Source organism: Hylaeus anthracinus, unplaced genomic scaffold, assembly GCF_026225885.1.
Source record: "Hylaeus anthracinus isolate JK02 unplaced genomic scaffold, UHH_iyHylAnth1.0_haploid 12001, whole genome shotgun sequence".
Taxonomy (NCBI): Eukaryota; Metazoa; Arthropoda; class Insecta; order Hymenoptera; family Colletidae; genus Hylaeus; species Hylaeus anthracinus.
This window is the reverse complement of record NW_026534348.1, coordinates 9,187,429-9,204,416: the sequence shown is the minus strand read 5'-3', so window position 1 is coordinate 9,204,416 and position 16,988 is coordinate 9,187,429.

Genomic DNA, 16,988 nt, shown 5'->3' with positions numbered 1-16,988 from the left:
GACTTAGTTTTGCGCTTCTCGTTGACATTGCCAATCTTAATAAGAGCTTTCGTACTCGTCGTTAGCACTCGAGTATCGAGTGCCTAGGCGTTTAGCTCCTAACAACAGCCCATAGAGAGATCGATCAAAACAAGCCTACAGGAAGTTGCACTTTGAACAATGCAGTAACAAAGCTTTCCTCGGTTAGCTGCTTGGCATCGTTGTATTGAAAGTGAAGTGAGCTTGAAGCGCACTCAAGCCAGCCAGTGGTTTGCTTCTTTATTGAGACAGACGGCAAGACGGATATTCTTGGATTTATTCTTCCCCTTGTTATTCGAAATATCGTTACCGTACGACACACTTCCCGCTCTTCTTTTAACGATGTATGAAGCACTCGACGCTCTTTCAATAAATCGTTCATTAGACCAACATTCTCAACGAAAACCACGTGATGTAATATGTTGCATAAGTCACTACTTTGAATTATCTACGAAGACTATAGATTCAGATAGACCTTGCATCTTAAATCATCAATATAGTTGAAATTGAATACATTTGCTTAATACGGAAACAGAGGAACGTACTACAACATATGAGCCTTTCACTGCACAAATTGATTACCTCCACCACTCACATAAGAATTGTAACATTATTTTTTGGCTATTCTTTCTTTTTAATTTTATATATTGTTAGACGTAAGCTAAATCTGTATTTATGCATTCTACAATATTGATTTGAATTTATATTGTAAAGGGAAATTTAAAAAATAATGTACATTATTTCATCGCATTTCTCAACTTTTTGTTTTATGGAGATAACAGATTTGTGCAATGAACGGCTCATATGTTGAATAATGTATTTCAAAAATGAATAATTAGTATACTACTATATTTATCCAACGAGGAACAATCACAGACACGGAATAAAATTCAGAAGAGAGTCACGAGCAAATGAATGCTGAGAAACAGTGCGCTAGACAACGCATGGATTTTTTGTCAGACGCGTGTATCGAAACGATAGTTATTTATTCTTTATGTTTACCGAGCCATCAGGAACTAGATTCCCACGTCGGTTGTCGACGGCGAAATATTAAAGTGCACCCTCGTAAATTTGCATTTCTCCGCCTCGACTTCTCATTTGAAATACGCTCCCTAGCGAGTTCACGATGAAAGAGTCCTGCGGGTCTTTATACGCACGCGACGGCTGGATTTAAAATAATGAGAAACGCGTTAGGAGATTACGACTACTGGAACGAGGAATATTCAACGAAAGGATATGTGAAACTCAGGTTGTATACGGCGAACCGTTTTCGGGGAAACTAACATTCGATGAACAAATTGTACGCGAATTTTGAATAAAATAAAGTCGGCGTAAGCAGAAGAAAAGTCGACATTGATAAGATATATTAATCAAAAACTTACAACAATCGAAAATATTATCAGGCATATAAATATTATTCGACGTTCAATTAGTTGAGTTCATTTTTAGAACTGAGAGTTCAAGAATGATAAAAGGACCAGTTACATGTGCAACTTTTTCGTAGAAAAAGAATCTATCGAATAAGTATTTATAGTTTTAAAGAGTATTGCGAAAAATCGAATGATTAATTTCATTTTAACACTGCTAATAATTAATATACAAGAACGAGAGCTTTTATTTTCCACAAAAAAAAAATGTTATTTATATATTCTAACTTTATAATTATTCTACAGATGACTCAAAGGAAGAAAAATACAGCGTTGAATAACTTTCTGATTTTGACGAACATCCCAAGCATCTTTTCAACTAAACCAGACTAATAAGATGTACTCCTATCGCAGGCTGTTTATTCATCACTTCGAGTATAACATTTGGAGAGCTCAAGATCAACGTGTTCTGCTTATTTCTGGATTCTATTAAAGAGTTGCAGCGAGTTTCGTTTGCATCGCCAAGAAGGATCCTGTTTGCTCACGTGCTCGACGACGCCATCAAAGAATTTACCAGATTAAGTAGAGTGCAGGCTAACTTGGCTCTTTGGAGTGTAAAGTTCCGATTGCTCGTGCGTTCTTCGGCCAAAGATTTCAGTGAAATGATAGGAGTGACCCGTTCGTCCATTATTCTGCGATCTGATTGATTTGTCGCTTTGACACGCACACTCGAACAAAAGAGATGTTTATTACGGAGCATTGTGTCGTTCTATGGGCAACTGGCTGGTAGTTTACGTTTTATGGATCTCGTAATTTTTCCATGTATTTTGCGATGGTAATTGTTCGACCTGCGTACAGACCAGTTATGAGTAATCGATACGGCCTCGTCTACTCCGAGCCTGCTTTCTTATGGCGGATTGTTACTGCAACTTCTAATTGCAGTAGTACGCGAATGGTGACTCGGAGAGTTTCAAGTAGAATGTGCTTGCACGAACCAGACGAAGGGAAAATCAATTTGGTCAACATTCGATCAATTATGTATGTACGAAACTAATTTACTTTGCGATTCAATATGTAGTATTTCATCGTGTGTTATTAAACGGTGAGCTGTTGAATTTTTTAAGGTACATCGTTAGTAAAACAACTGGCTTTGTTAATATTCTCAATTACGAAAACATGGTTTCGTGTTCCCGGGATTAATTCTGTTGGTTGTAATTCAACCAACGATATTTTTATTAGACAATACGCGGTAGCGTCACTGTTTCCTAGTGTCTAGAAGTTTTTGAAATTCATCTTTTAGAGACCGTTATTTTATAATACAAAGCACAAGCGCGATTGTTATTATAAAGCATTCATTTGCCCCTTGGGTGCTCCGCTACATAATGAGTTCTCGAACGTTCTTCGTTTGTTCTGAGTCGATGCATTCAACAAATTCTTCCCGCGAAAACAATGCTATCTCTGTGCTTCTTTTTCGCCGGAGGTACTTTTAATGCGTGTATAATGTTCCGAAAGAAATAGCTCCACTATCGTGAAACTTTCCAGTTTAAGACAGTGGTATGTGAATCTATATTTATTATTGATACTAGTAAAAGTTTTGTATACTTTTACTCTTACGTATTCATTTAATTCTTTTAATTCTTAAATTTTACCAATTAAGAACAAACAATGGTTACTAATGGAACATTAATAATTTTAGTAATAAACGACCACGAATGTATTTATCTTGAATAAATGTTTGCTGATTAAAGAACAAAGAAAATGCGATTGTTCTTGTTTGAATAATTTCAAATGAACAGGAAGCACTTTTTGTTCTTTCATCGTGTTGCTATTGTGTGGTGAAAATGAGTGGATGCCACGGCACACGGTTTCATCAACCAGAGAGAAAAACGGTACAAAGCCACGAACGTCCCAGCTTCCTGGTGTTGTATTGAACCCGTCACACGGGTGTTCGCGTACGTGACAACTGTGTAAACTTTGCCGGTTATGCGCGAAGAAGGCGACGAATCGTCCTTATTAGCCCTGCCAGGCGAGATTGGCCCGCATTTCGCTGCCGCGTCATGAATCAAAGTTCTCCTTTTTCTCTTCTTATTCCGCCTCTGGCAGGCGTAATGTTTTCGACGATTGTTGGCACGTAACAAAAAGGGATGCAGACATGGAAATCATTAAAAAGTTACTTCATCAGGAGTCATGTTACACGAATCGATTCTTAAGAAGGAAGCTTTAGAAGCAACTTTCAGCTGAATTATTTCACGACGAGAGAGCAGGGAATTAATAACTTTTAACTGACGGTGAAACTCTCGAGCTGGTCAGCGCCCCTCGTCGAAATTTATACGTATAATTCTCGGTGCTTCTCGGGATGCTAACTCGCACAAAGGCTGTAAAAAACGACTCGATCGTTTAATCCCGTGTGTTTTATCACGTTATCGTTTAGAAGGAATCTTTTTAAATAACGTTCCATATCAGGTATTTAATCTTGGAGACTGATTTAGAATATTTACAGAAAGTAAATAACGTATAATTTTGCAGCATTAACCCATTCACTGCCAGGTAAATTTAAAGCATTTCGCCTTGGGCGACAAAATTTAAAACAGATATGTAATGTAGGTTATTACTTTGATAATAAAGTGTGATATTAAATTTGTTGTTTTAAAAAGAAAATTTACGATCATCCTTTGCAATAATTTTAAACAATTTCAAAAGGCTATAAAGGCTATTATCTCGTATCGACATCTCGAGTTTTGCAGTAAATAGGTTAATTGATCAGTTTGAAGTATTGTAAAATATGTTAAAAACGCGAATTGTCGCGATGGTCAAGCGTCGACGAAGGGACGAGACGCAAAACCGAACAGCTGTTCGGAACACAATTATATAATACTGACCGAAATTCCGTGCGCGGTTCGCGACGAATCACGTACGTGGAAGTCAACAAGGATTGTCGGGAAGGATGTCAGGAATTTTGGTAATAATCTGCCATGAATTTCGAGTATTCGCCCGCGCCTGCTGCGCCTACTCCTCTTCAGATGTGACGAATGGCGAGAATATAGCGATCTCGATCGATACGTGACTGTGAGTGAAATAAAGTATTGCTCCGTGACGTTTATGAACTTGCGATGAAAGAATTAGTTATTAGTTTGCAGTAGAGCTGGATCTAATAAATGACATGAGATTTACAGTCTTAATCAAACGTTTGTTCAAATAACATTGTGACTGTCCAGAATGTAATCATTTTTAGAAATAAATGGTCTCCTTTTGAGACAAAAGTTTATCTAGACAAGTTACAGTAACATTAGCTCATTAATAACGAGAGTATATTAATTTTTACCTACGTAGTACATTTTGCAGATTCGCATATTTATATTCAAAATAAAGTCTATTAAAATTAGTACAATTATGCAACATTATCAAAGTCTATTTTATTTATTATTTTCCATCCAGTTTTCCACGAAACGTGCAAATACCTAGAGTACAACCTTCACGAACCAAGACACTTCAATCACAACTACCCTTTTCCAAGTGGAAACACAATACCAAAAGGAAGGATCAGATTTACTTAAAACAATGCCGAATAAACGCCTCTTTGACTCCACCGATCAACAATTCCACCCCTTCGCTTTATGTTCTCGGTGAATGTCGAGAGAGAAAGAGAGAAAGAGAGAGAAAGTCAAAGACGACCCGCCATTGTGAGGTCGAACTTTGTCACAGCTGGCTACGGAAGTCACAATGCCAGAAGAAAGATTGACCTTAGCAATCTAACCGTTGTCATTCCAGGTCGGGATTTGTTCTTAGCGCGACGTCTCCTCGGGAAAACTGGCGTTCGGCCAATGAGCCGAAATGTAGGCCAAATGTCTTTCTCGCATCCGTGCACGTTGTTCCACGGATTCGCTGATAATTCCAGCCCATTCCCGCGGAATGTCCGATGCAAACGACGCCAGTATATCCACGACGTTAATTGTACTTTTTCTTGTCGGAGCGATCCGCAATGTTTTTTCCCTCCCTGCTTCTGTCACACGTGGCCTCCTTGGCGTGAAAACTTTTAATTCCACATCACCAACTTTTAATAGAATTTGTTTCCACCCGTTCGCGACCACGTCGGACTCCGTCAACTTCTCAATTTCTGAAGCTCGTTATCCTGATTCCGTAGTCCGCTCACCGCGGATGGTTCGGAAGTATGACGAGAGAGCACGAATCGGAGAATTCACGATTAGGAATTACAGTCAGCTCGCGTGGCAGGCGTCATTGTACGTTAAAATAAATTAGTTTCAAACTCTAGCGCACTGGAGAGATGCGACCGAACGATCTCATTGCATTAGCGGCGGATGCGTTGTGAAACGGTCAATTGAGATACAGTGAAAAGGGGTTCGCAACGTTTCCTGCTGACAGTTGTAGATTTCATTATTATTGTCGTACGTTTGTGGTGCTTCTCTAGATCAAAAATTATCCTAAGGGGATTCGAAACTCTCCTGACCGTGTCAGACCTGAATTTTGTTTTTTCTCGTGCTAATGTAATTTAATTTTCAGGGTTAACTTGGACTAAAATTAGTATGGAAAAAATAAAAAAAAAAATCCTGATAGTGTAGTTTTCGAGGAAAACTGATCTTTCTTCGTGCGCACAAATAAGAACATTCAACTTATACGATAGTGTCGGTTTTGTGTGTGGTAATTTTGTGTCGTCAATTGCAGACGTTAGGTCTGAAAGGGTAAATATAGACATATTTGGTCCTGCACTGATGACGCAGAAAACTTTCTAAATATATTAAGTGTTACTCTAGTACTGTTTCATAAAAAATTAAGTCCCGTTTCTTCCATGATTTGAAAGTAGATACAAAATCGATAATGCAAATGGTAAATGAACAACCTTCTATCCGTTACTCAACGAATAAAAATTCAAATCCAAAGTACAGCTTGAAATATTACACATTGAACAAGTAAAAATGTAACTATTGGATCGGATAAAGGTCGTAAATAAATCGCAATATGTTCGGTATTTTCTGTTATCTATTATTCGAATAAAATGTTGCCCATCCCTCCCGACTCGGAAACGTTAACACTTCGAACCAAAAACAATACGAACGGGGTCAGCGAGCATGTTCCAACGCGGCTTTTCAGCGCATCCAAACAACGGACAAATATCGATGGCAAACAGGACCTTCAGTTACGGTTGACACGTTCATCGATTTCTTCGTTCGCAGCCCTAATCTCTTAATCAAAGCGAGGAGAATACTCGCGGAAATTTTTGACAAATAGTAACGAGCTTATTGTTCGAGGTTTCTGCATCGAATGTGGCACAAACGGGCCACCACACCGCCGTGTCCTCAGCGTAAGATGTCTATTACATTTATTGATAATCCGGCGGCTGACTGACAATGTGTCAAATGCAAATGGTGCTGGTGGGTCTTCGATGCAGCTGGTCTTTCGTTTGGACGCAGCTGATAACTTCGCAGTGTCGTGTTCTTTGTTCCTGACATTCGGAGCTTTTTAAATTCAAAGTTTTGCTGTTGGCTCGCTTTCAACGGAGAGCTTGGAACGAGTCCTGGGTAATAATGCTCTGGAATATTACCTGAAAATGTTTGAAGCTCCGGAAAGTCGTATTCCCTGTTCAATGCTCAAGTTTCTTATCGAAGGATAAGTTCTAGCTTCGATTAATATCTTTCGATTTGTGCTTTTCAGTCTTACCTTTTCAAACCCCTTGGTATTTTAATATTGCTCCTTTCGACGTATCACTTATAATGTATCTTAACAATCTCGTGGAAATTCTTTGAGAAATGAACAACAGAGACGAGATTATCATCGTTACTATAAACAAAATTCGCGAATTGTTTCACACGAAATGAATTCCCAACGCGATAACCGATGTACAAGCGTACTGTGTAACTGATTTCACGGAAAATCTGCATACATTACGCGATGCGTCAAATGCAAATGACACCGATAAATCCACAACGCTAGGCAACGGTTCAGCTGCAATTAGAGGAACGCGAGGCGTAGTCGTTGAAGTGGGCCTAACAAATGTAACGAGAACGGCAATTAAAAAGTTCAATGTATTCTTATGCCGCTTCGTGACCCGTCAGGTTTCGTACCGACAATTCTAATTGCAGACAGCGTTTACGAAATTGCAGGAGAATCAGTCCCGAAACCAAACTGCCGAACGAATTCGGCTTTGCGTTTACCGAAGCAACTTTTAACGTCTGCCTTTATTATTCTAATATATGGAAGAACATTTTCATTCACATTTTGTATTAATAATTTTAAGAATTCTCAAAACGTCATGAGGCGAGTCATAGGAACGAGTTTGGCTTGTTAACTATTTCAGACCTGGCGTCCACAATTTAGGACAGAAAATTTAGAAATTACCGACACTGTCGTTTAAGGCAAATGTCCTATTTATGCACATGAAGAAACACCAGGTTTCCTCAAAAACTACATTATTAGGATTTTTTTTGTTTTTTTTTTCTATAATAAATGTATTTCAAGTTTACCCTAAAAATCAAATTACATTAGTACGAGACAAAAAATTCAGGTCTGAAAGAGTTAAAAAACGCAGGAATTTTTTCAGAGGGATAAAAATGATCGTTTAATTCTATTGTGGAGTAATATTTGAGAAAGTAGAGATTTCATCTTCATCTTTTACTCTGTCCGACGAGTAAAAAGCCAACGGTGAGCTTTCAACGTTAATCACCGTCACAGCCAAGTAGAATTAACCGGATTTAACGCAAAAACATGATTAATATCGCGGGATTGCAAAGAATCGTGGCTACTTAGTGGTTTATTTGCCTCGAGGCCGATTTCACCTGCAAGGGTGCACGTTCCAGCGAGCACTTTTTGTTTCGTTATTGATCTACATTTGCGACCAACGGACACCGAGGGGAGGAATTATTCGACGATATCGGGCACGGGATAATTCATGCCAAAAACAATTTGCTTGGCGACGATGAATTGTTTCATTAATCGAAAACGAAACATTGCTGGTCTTGTCAACGTTGCAAAAGACCAATCCACTGGTAATAATTGCTGTTCAACTATGATAAAATCTCGTTATTTTTGTGTACGTTCTGAAATGAATACTGTGAAAATTGTGCGTTGATTTCGTTAAATTTCACGTTGAAATAAGCAAGGAAAGTAGAATCCGAATACTTGGCGCTGTACAAAAAATACAATACTTTTTAGCTAACGAGTTAAATGCTAAACTATTGTAGCTATGAATGAGGAAGTGGTTCTATTAACGCGGTACCAATAATACCAAATTGGTATCTATGATAGTAATACGTCCAATGTGCCAATAATTATGGGTGAACCGCATAGGTTCGTTTGCAGGAACCAAATAACTGCCACGTCTGGTCCTCAACCTCTACGTTATATACTACATATTAATTTAACTTCAACGCTCACGCAAACATACATAAAGAGTCGTTGAAATTATATACCTTCAGTAAATTACCATCTACAGAGTGTTGCAAAAAGATGCAGAGATATGTATATACTCCGTACATCCTTGAATAATAAGTAGCTTCATAAGTAAAAGTGCATTGTGCCTCAAATACGAGGCACGTGAAAAGCTTAACTTGAAAACGAGGCTGCGTCTGGGGACACAAGTTTTCATGAACTTTTGATCCCGGGCCTAAGTTGTGCAATATTAAGAGACACGCTACGTATTCAAATACGAAGAGTCTCCTATACTTTTTCAGCGTGACAACTTCGCGGCACCGAAAATGCAGGAAGTCGATGCAGAAACTCCGGGACAGATGCTTATTTTCGGATTGATGGTGGCACGTTCCACCTCGTTGCGTTTTCGTAACGCTGAAAGTATTACCCCGAACGATATATCAGTAACCGTATCGAGGCACGTGTACAAGCGCCCAATGCCTACATACAAGTTCAGAGAAGTATCAATTCCCAGGCGATTTCAGGACTACACGCCAATTTCTTTGGCACGTAAGCCAACCACTCGTTCTAATTTACTCGCTGCAGGCGCAACTTGCCTTGCCAGCCAGTTATTATTCGTCGTACGAAAAGCGACCAGAAAAAAACGAATGCGGAGAGGTCATTCATAATTTTTCATTTTCTTTCGATGTATGCAATAAGTAAACAAATCGAAAAACAAAGATTGCGAATCGCTATAAAGGATACTGATCACTACAATTTATTTCACTTTCCATTTACATCTCATTAAATTAACTCAACGAGGAACGAATCACAAAGTTCAATTACCCCAGAATTTTCTGATCAATAAAATCGAGGAACATTCCCACGGAGAAATTACGAATACTAACACGCGAGCAATCAGTCGTGAAACTATCGCCGCAAGTTGTTAGTATCGTAGCGTGCTAACAGTAACTGGGTCTCCCGTATATTTGCAACGGTGTTAGAGGAAAAAAAAAACAGTCGGCAGAATTGTGTTGATTAATCGCCAGCAGCCTGGTTTTTCACCTCTTTTATTCGTCCGCGTTCCGCCAAGGAAACGTCGCAGGAAGAAAGGTAATCATAATAAAGCTTTCCTTGTGCCTTCAGTCGTAACTAGTTCCCGTCTGCCCGGAACTGCGCGAACAAACAAATTATCGAGGATGAATTCTTTTCCTTTCTCCAGCCGTTGAAAGTCGGGAATGAAAAAAGAATTCCGAGAAGTCTGCAGAGGCGCAAGATTAGAGCGAATTACGAGAGAACGCTTCGAGTGGTCTTGGCAGAAAATGAGAAATAGATGTAAATATTTTCTGTGACAAGTGTAAAAATAAATGTAGTTTCAGGTTGTAGAAGCAATTTTCGTAGAACTAATAATTTATCGAGATGGATACTGCCATATTTTTCTGAACTATTATATTATAATAATTTCTACTTTTTTAAAGGGAAATTATTTTTTGTAAATTTATATATTTGTAAAGTCCGCATTTTATCGTCTCCTTTCCGATACGAAATAGCTGAGAAACAAGAGAAATGCTGAGAAAAAATAAATTGAAAAATTTAAAAATTAGAGCTACATACCACGACTGCATTAAAGAATATTTATTTTGCACGAGTCACGTATTGGAGTATGGTAAAGCGCAGACATATCTCATGAACTCCCTCTTTCAGTTTCTCGAGAATACCGAGACTTATATTTCTTATATGTCTCTTGCAGCATCACCTGGTGTCGTAAACATTTTTTTTTTTGTTAGAGTAGAACATAAATGTCACTGTTTACAACAGATATAAAGATGAGAATACTCCTGCTTAATATACTACTTTACTTCGTTTTTATAGATGGATATTCTGTATTGCGATGTTGACAAAGCGAACCTCAACTTGAAATCTAACGGTTTGAAATGAATTACATACTTCCTACACTTTTCCAGGTTCTACGAGCATGAACCTATGGAATTTCAAGATATTTTAGGTCTTTTCAAAGGTACACTAAGGTTAATAGTACACTTCGCTTTCACAGGCCAATATCTTTTGCGTAATTTTCAATTTGCACGACGTTTTAGGTACTTAATTACACCGAAGTCGTGTAACTGATTCTATTTACAAGAAGTATCAGTGAGCATTATGACCAAACGTGTTTTGAATCCCGACCGCGCAGCCAATTTAACCGATCGCCGTCCGCGACCTAGGTCAATTAATTAAAAAAGCCACCGTCGGCTCGGTGCGAGCTAATTTTCATTATTATACCACGAGCAGGTAATTACCTCCCTCCCTCTGAGAATTGGAAAAAACCAGTGGAATCGGATTCGAGCAGCGATCAATGCGACCGATCCGGCATCAACCAATAAAACTCCGTCAACAACGCGAGCTAACCTTCGCCACTGTTGCGGAAACTTTAATCAGGCCAGTTCCCCATTCGCTGCACAGTGGCTGGAAATCCACAAAAAACTGGTCAGTAGGGCATTTTTGAGCTTCAAATTTCGACGCGTGAAATGCTCTAAACATACTCCAGGCTATCGCGTACTATCAATTTAACACTCGAGTTTCGTTACTTTCAGAATTTTTGTTTAAATTGAAAGGGTAGTCACATCTCAGAATCCTAAATACAGACTTTTACATAACTATACATTCCTAGACAATGACCAATTGTATTTACTTTAATCAAATAAAATAAAATAAAAATTATATAATAAAATATGATCACATAATCATATAATCAAAATTCTGTTTCCTATTTAATTGATCAACGGAAATATGTAACAGGTGCGAATACATAGATATCCCAAATACAGTTCGTTAAAGTCGAGATCAGACGCACGTCGCAGAACAAGGATCGATCCCCGCGGCTTTTGGTGTTGTCTATGACGGAGAGGAGTTGGAACGATGAAAGGAACCGGCGTTTCGCCGCGGGGCCAGCGATCATAAAACGCTGGAAAAAGGTGAAAACATTGGTAAACCGAAGCGACAATAGGGAGCAGTGGTCGCCGGTGAGTCCCGTTAACGAGATCAGGAAATCTGATTTTCCGATTCCCATTCAGGTCTCTATTTCCCACTATTGAATAGAACAGGCGTTCACGGACGAAGGAAGGAAGTCGATACACCCTGGTACATCCTAAACATAATTCAAGTTCCCCTTCCATTGTTACTTGCAGAGCTGGGCAAAGATCACAACAAGACACAAATTTGATAAAACAACCAGTCCTTGACTCGTCATACATTGAATACAATTACAACTTCAATTGTACAGATTGGTAAACCAAGTTTGTCTCAGCAATCAATAGGAAATTATAACCCTGAATTGACCCCTTGACCTACACATTATCTCCCGATTGCTCGGGCTATAGTAAACAAGAAAGTAGAGAGTCCGAACCAAGCACCACGAGTCAGGCTCGTGCCGATTGTTGATAGCCTAAATTTCTTACGACGAGTGTCACTCGTCGTTGTAGGCCGAAGGCTTAAGATAAATGTAATTCCATAATTATCGAGTACACACCCTACCAATTGTGCACAATACCCAAAAGTTTCATTAGAATTCTGACTCTTATCGATTGAAAATTCGATTTCCGAATTCAATATTCAATCAACAAGAGATTGTGTGGCGTATCAATGAAACGACGTTTCACGCGGAACAAATAAAAGCTTATCCCAACAACTGTTTAATCGAGTAAACGATGCGAATAAACCGATATACCGTGTTTCCATTCGTCATTCATTATTCGAATCAAATTCTGCCCAACTCTGGGTGCCGGTGCCCAACGGACGCGAGCGCGTTTCGAGGAAAAAGCCATCCCCGGTATTGGTGGGCAACAGGAGTATTGATTTCCTGGTACGATACGGCAACGGCGAGGTGGAGCCATCGCAGCTCCAGTGGTAGCACCGCCATATTTGTTTCCCCCAGGAAGACCAGGAAGAGACTGCGGAAAGTGGATTTTCCAGGGGCTTCTTCCAGTCGTTGATTCATCGTCGATTATCGTAAGTAGAAACCAGTCGACTAGCGTACGTTAAAGCTCGAGCTTTTCGCATTGACACGCGTCGTCGACCGTTCGTGAACCGTTTTCCGTCGATACGCGGACACTGCGGCTGAGGATGTCGCCGATCGCTGCGGGGCTGCCTTTGAAACTCGTGTAAACAATGTGCCGAGATCGTTTGACAGGTGGTTGTTTCGAGTTAAAGTGATTCCTGAACGGCAACGCGATAGTTCAGTGGTGTTTCGATAATCGATGGCTTCATCGTTATCAAATTTCGACCCATAAACGCTGGGTCCACTTAACTCCCGGGTCGACCGTTGGACGACACTCTTCCTTTCAATTTTCGTTTATTCGTGGCCAGTTCTGAGTGCGACGATAAGGTGCGAAATTGTTTATTTACCTATCGCCAGAAGCCTTTGTTGCACGATCAGTGTACTGATGCATATACAAGATGAACATGTTACATCTTATGCTGTCACATGTGTAAGAATAACCTTCTTAAATCAATCTCTTTCTCTTATTTATTTGTACGTATTGAGTGACTTCCAGTTCTATGGTGCAGTGGAAATTATATTTATTTAACATCTTCCTTGCAAAAATATGTAGTGAAGTACACATAAGATGAACGTGTTCCATCTTGTATACATGTGCAAAAGAGGCATAATTAGATAAAATACCCTTTTCAAACCTTCTTATTCGCGCTCGGTGATTTGTGATTCAATAATGCAGTGTAAATTTAATTTAGCAACATCTCTTCTTCCATAAATAGAAATAAGGTGACCATGTTGAATCTTGTGCTGATACATGTGGGTAAGAGGTGAAGCCGAAGTGTTATTTTTAAACTAAATCTCTTCTGTGCTGTTATATTTCGTTTCCTAACGCTATCTTCATTTTCTGTAACGCGTAAAATCGTCGAAACGCAACTGTGAACGGTGTATGCAGCATGAAACCGGGCTAATGATCGTTTGTCGATTGATCAGCTCGTCTATTCTTAGACACAGCACGTGGCGACACAATACCATGGACTCGCATTCGCAACGGAATATGTGCTTCTAATCCAAGTGTACTTCGTGATGCAGGAGAGATATTCCAGACCATATCTGCAGTGCTACCGTTTGCATTGGCATTGATTGATTTCGAGAAGGCAGCCTAATTGCAGCCGGTCCTTAAGCTTCTGATCACCGTTTTATGTAACATATCGAGACTTGCGTCGAAAGCTCTTTATACGATTTGAATAGCTTGATTGGATCGGGTCACGGATGATGTAAATTGAATCAGTACAAGTGTGCTTTATTCCTTTATTCGTTTTTCGTTGCTTGATGCTGAATATCGCGACGTGGAGGGTTTAGAATTTTTGTTCAAATTACGGTGATGATTTTAACGATTTTAACTCATCCAGTGATAGTGTTCATATTGTGTTCGATGGAGTGCTCGAAAGTTTATTGAAACCTGCTTCCTGGTTTTGTTGTAAGGTAATTGCATTAGTGTCCTGTCAATTCTTGATACTACTCATGCAAATTGTTCGAATCTATTTCTATGTCGATGCTTTTAATCAAGACTTAATCGTACACTTATATTTTATTTTCCCTTCCCATAATGTTTCGTTAAGCGTTGCATTATCATTGCTCTATTATTAATTTTGTTAATTATGCATGATAAGTAAGAAGCTAATAATTATTAACAGGTACCAATGATTTTGTTTCCGGAAATTCAATTTTATGCTTTGATTTCTTACACTACATCAATAAATTGCTACATTATTCACAAATTAAATTCTACCGATGAAAACCTACGAAGCTAGATCGAAACGTATACAAAATTTAATTTCAACATGTTCGCGACTTTTCCATTTCGAGGAACCAAGTAATCCCTACGAGTGTTATAGCAAATATTCAAAGCCGCGGTGATTCCACCGTGTATAGAAATCGCGGCAGATCAATGGTTTCTATGACAGCGAACGCCAATCGATATCAACCGTCGTTTTTCACGGCGACACGACAAAGAGGATTTCCCCGACCGTGTTTAATTTCCACGAGTAATAACTTTCGAAGTTTTTTCTACCAATGGAAACGCCGCGATAACGATTTTCCCTGCCGGCGGAACGTTCAACCTTAAACGACGCCCGCGCGAAGTGAACGCACCCGCTCGACAAACACCGCCAGCCCACGAAGACTGAACAGTCGAGTGCTTTTTTTTCCCTGTGCATATTTACGACCGTAATAAATCCGAAGAGGATAGAATTGCCACGAAATACCCGTGCTCGTGGAAAATGCAAAAGTGTCGTACACGTTTAACGAGCGGCGCAGAAACGACGAAATGGAACGTAGAAAACGAAGCAACGAACAGAAAAGGAAAAAGGAAAAGGATAAAGGCCAGAGCGTGTTTGCTTAACTAAAAACACGGAAACCAAAGAGGGCATGTAAAACGTGATACGTCAAGTAAACTTAATGGCACGATTAGAGATAAACGGATGGTCGAATTGATGATTGAATTTATATTGCGAGCCTTTGATGGGATCGTAATGTTTAAAATTATTGAAGGTATGTACAATCGGAGGATTCGAAAGTTGATAGAAAATAGACACGGAGTGTTCTTCACAATTCGTAATTTCTTTACGAAAAAAAACTCTTAGCTCTCCAATTAAAACACCTAGCATCATTTTCTTATTTAATTTACATTATATGTCAAAGTTTACTACGAGAATTGGAAATTTATTTAACCCACCTCCTTTGTACAAAGGAATTAAAAGAAAGGAGAAAGAATACTTGCTAAACATATGTCTATAAGCCAACCCTTTCACAGCAAACAGTGATTTCTAATACGATAATGTTAAGTAGCCACCCGCATCTATTCATCGCTAGCGATACCAACACAAAGGATTATTACGGATTACACGGAATTATTTTAATCTCTTATAAGCTGTGTCCCATGCGTCGTGCTTCCAATATCAATACACTCCCGACATCGTCCCTCACTCTTTCAACATTCTACGATTACTTCGATTCTTCAGTCATCGCCACGAGTCAGCTTCGTTTGTTCTTTATCGTAACGTTTACCGAATTTGCTTCATGAATTATTAATTTCTTGTGTAATTTATTCAATCCAGCAAACTTTAAGTCCTTCTTCTCGAGAACTATGTATATCCAAACAAATTCGAGCCGTTTCGATGCCCATCGTTGGTTTCGGCACGAGGTAGCGCAAATTGCCGAAAGAATTTCCTTTCTCAACGGCCATCGGTCCTTCCAGGTTGAAATAGCAAAAAATTCCCCAAAAGAATTTCCATTCGCGGAACAATTTCTCAGGGGCCGCGCAGTGGAATTGCAAGTGGAAGGCCAGACACGCGTGGTAGAGGAGGTCGCGTAGAACGACGACGCAAAGCTACAGGCGCCACACCGTCTGCGGCCGACGCTCGATAAACTACATTACGTGCTAACGCGTCGAGCCTTCTATTTTCTTCTTCCTCTGCTATTTTTTTCGACCCCGCCTCTACGCTCCGCCGCGCTCCTTCGTCGTTGCCCTGAGCGGCGAACTGTGTCAGCCGCCTCGAAGGTCCTATCGCGACCGGAAACTGTGTCGCAACCTCAACGGCGTCAATTTCTCAGGAATTAATAAAACTGGAGCGCACATGTCATGGAAAATGCACGCTGATAATTAAGTGGTTACGACGAGCACGCGTTATCGCTGCTCTAGCTGTAATCCCACAACGAAGGGGTAAAAGAAATGCGGCGTTTTTCGACGTTGTTTCTACCACCTGGCCCCATGTTCGTGCGCACGCATGCGTTATTTGCATCGTGTAGTACTTTCCGGGATTCTGAAAACTTTTTTCTTGCGTCGAAACGAGTGCTACGACCGCGCGAGAGGTTCTGGCTCACCTAATTGCCGTAATTATGGATTCTTTTGGCCTCGCGAACTTTCAAAAATTTGACGGAAATTGAGGAAGAGAAATTCATCCCTCCTAAATAGAACGACGTGATGTAATTGGACCGTTCGTTAGTGGGTACGAGAATGTTTTTGATTTAGGAGCTTTCGATTCGCAGTGTTTTAGTTCTAGTCAGTAATAAATAAAAATGTAACTCAAGATAATGTGACTGAAGCATTTTTATCCAACACAGGAAAGGCCGCTATGGTCGAAAAGTAAATAAAGATATGCCTGTTCAGATTAACGAAACATTTAATTACATTCAAGAAGCATGTAATTACTCAAGGCATTTATATTTTAAAATTGAAAAGATTTTCTTTTAAA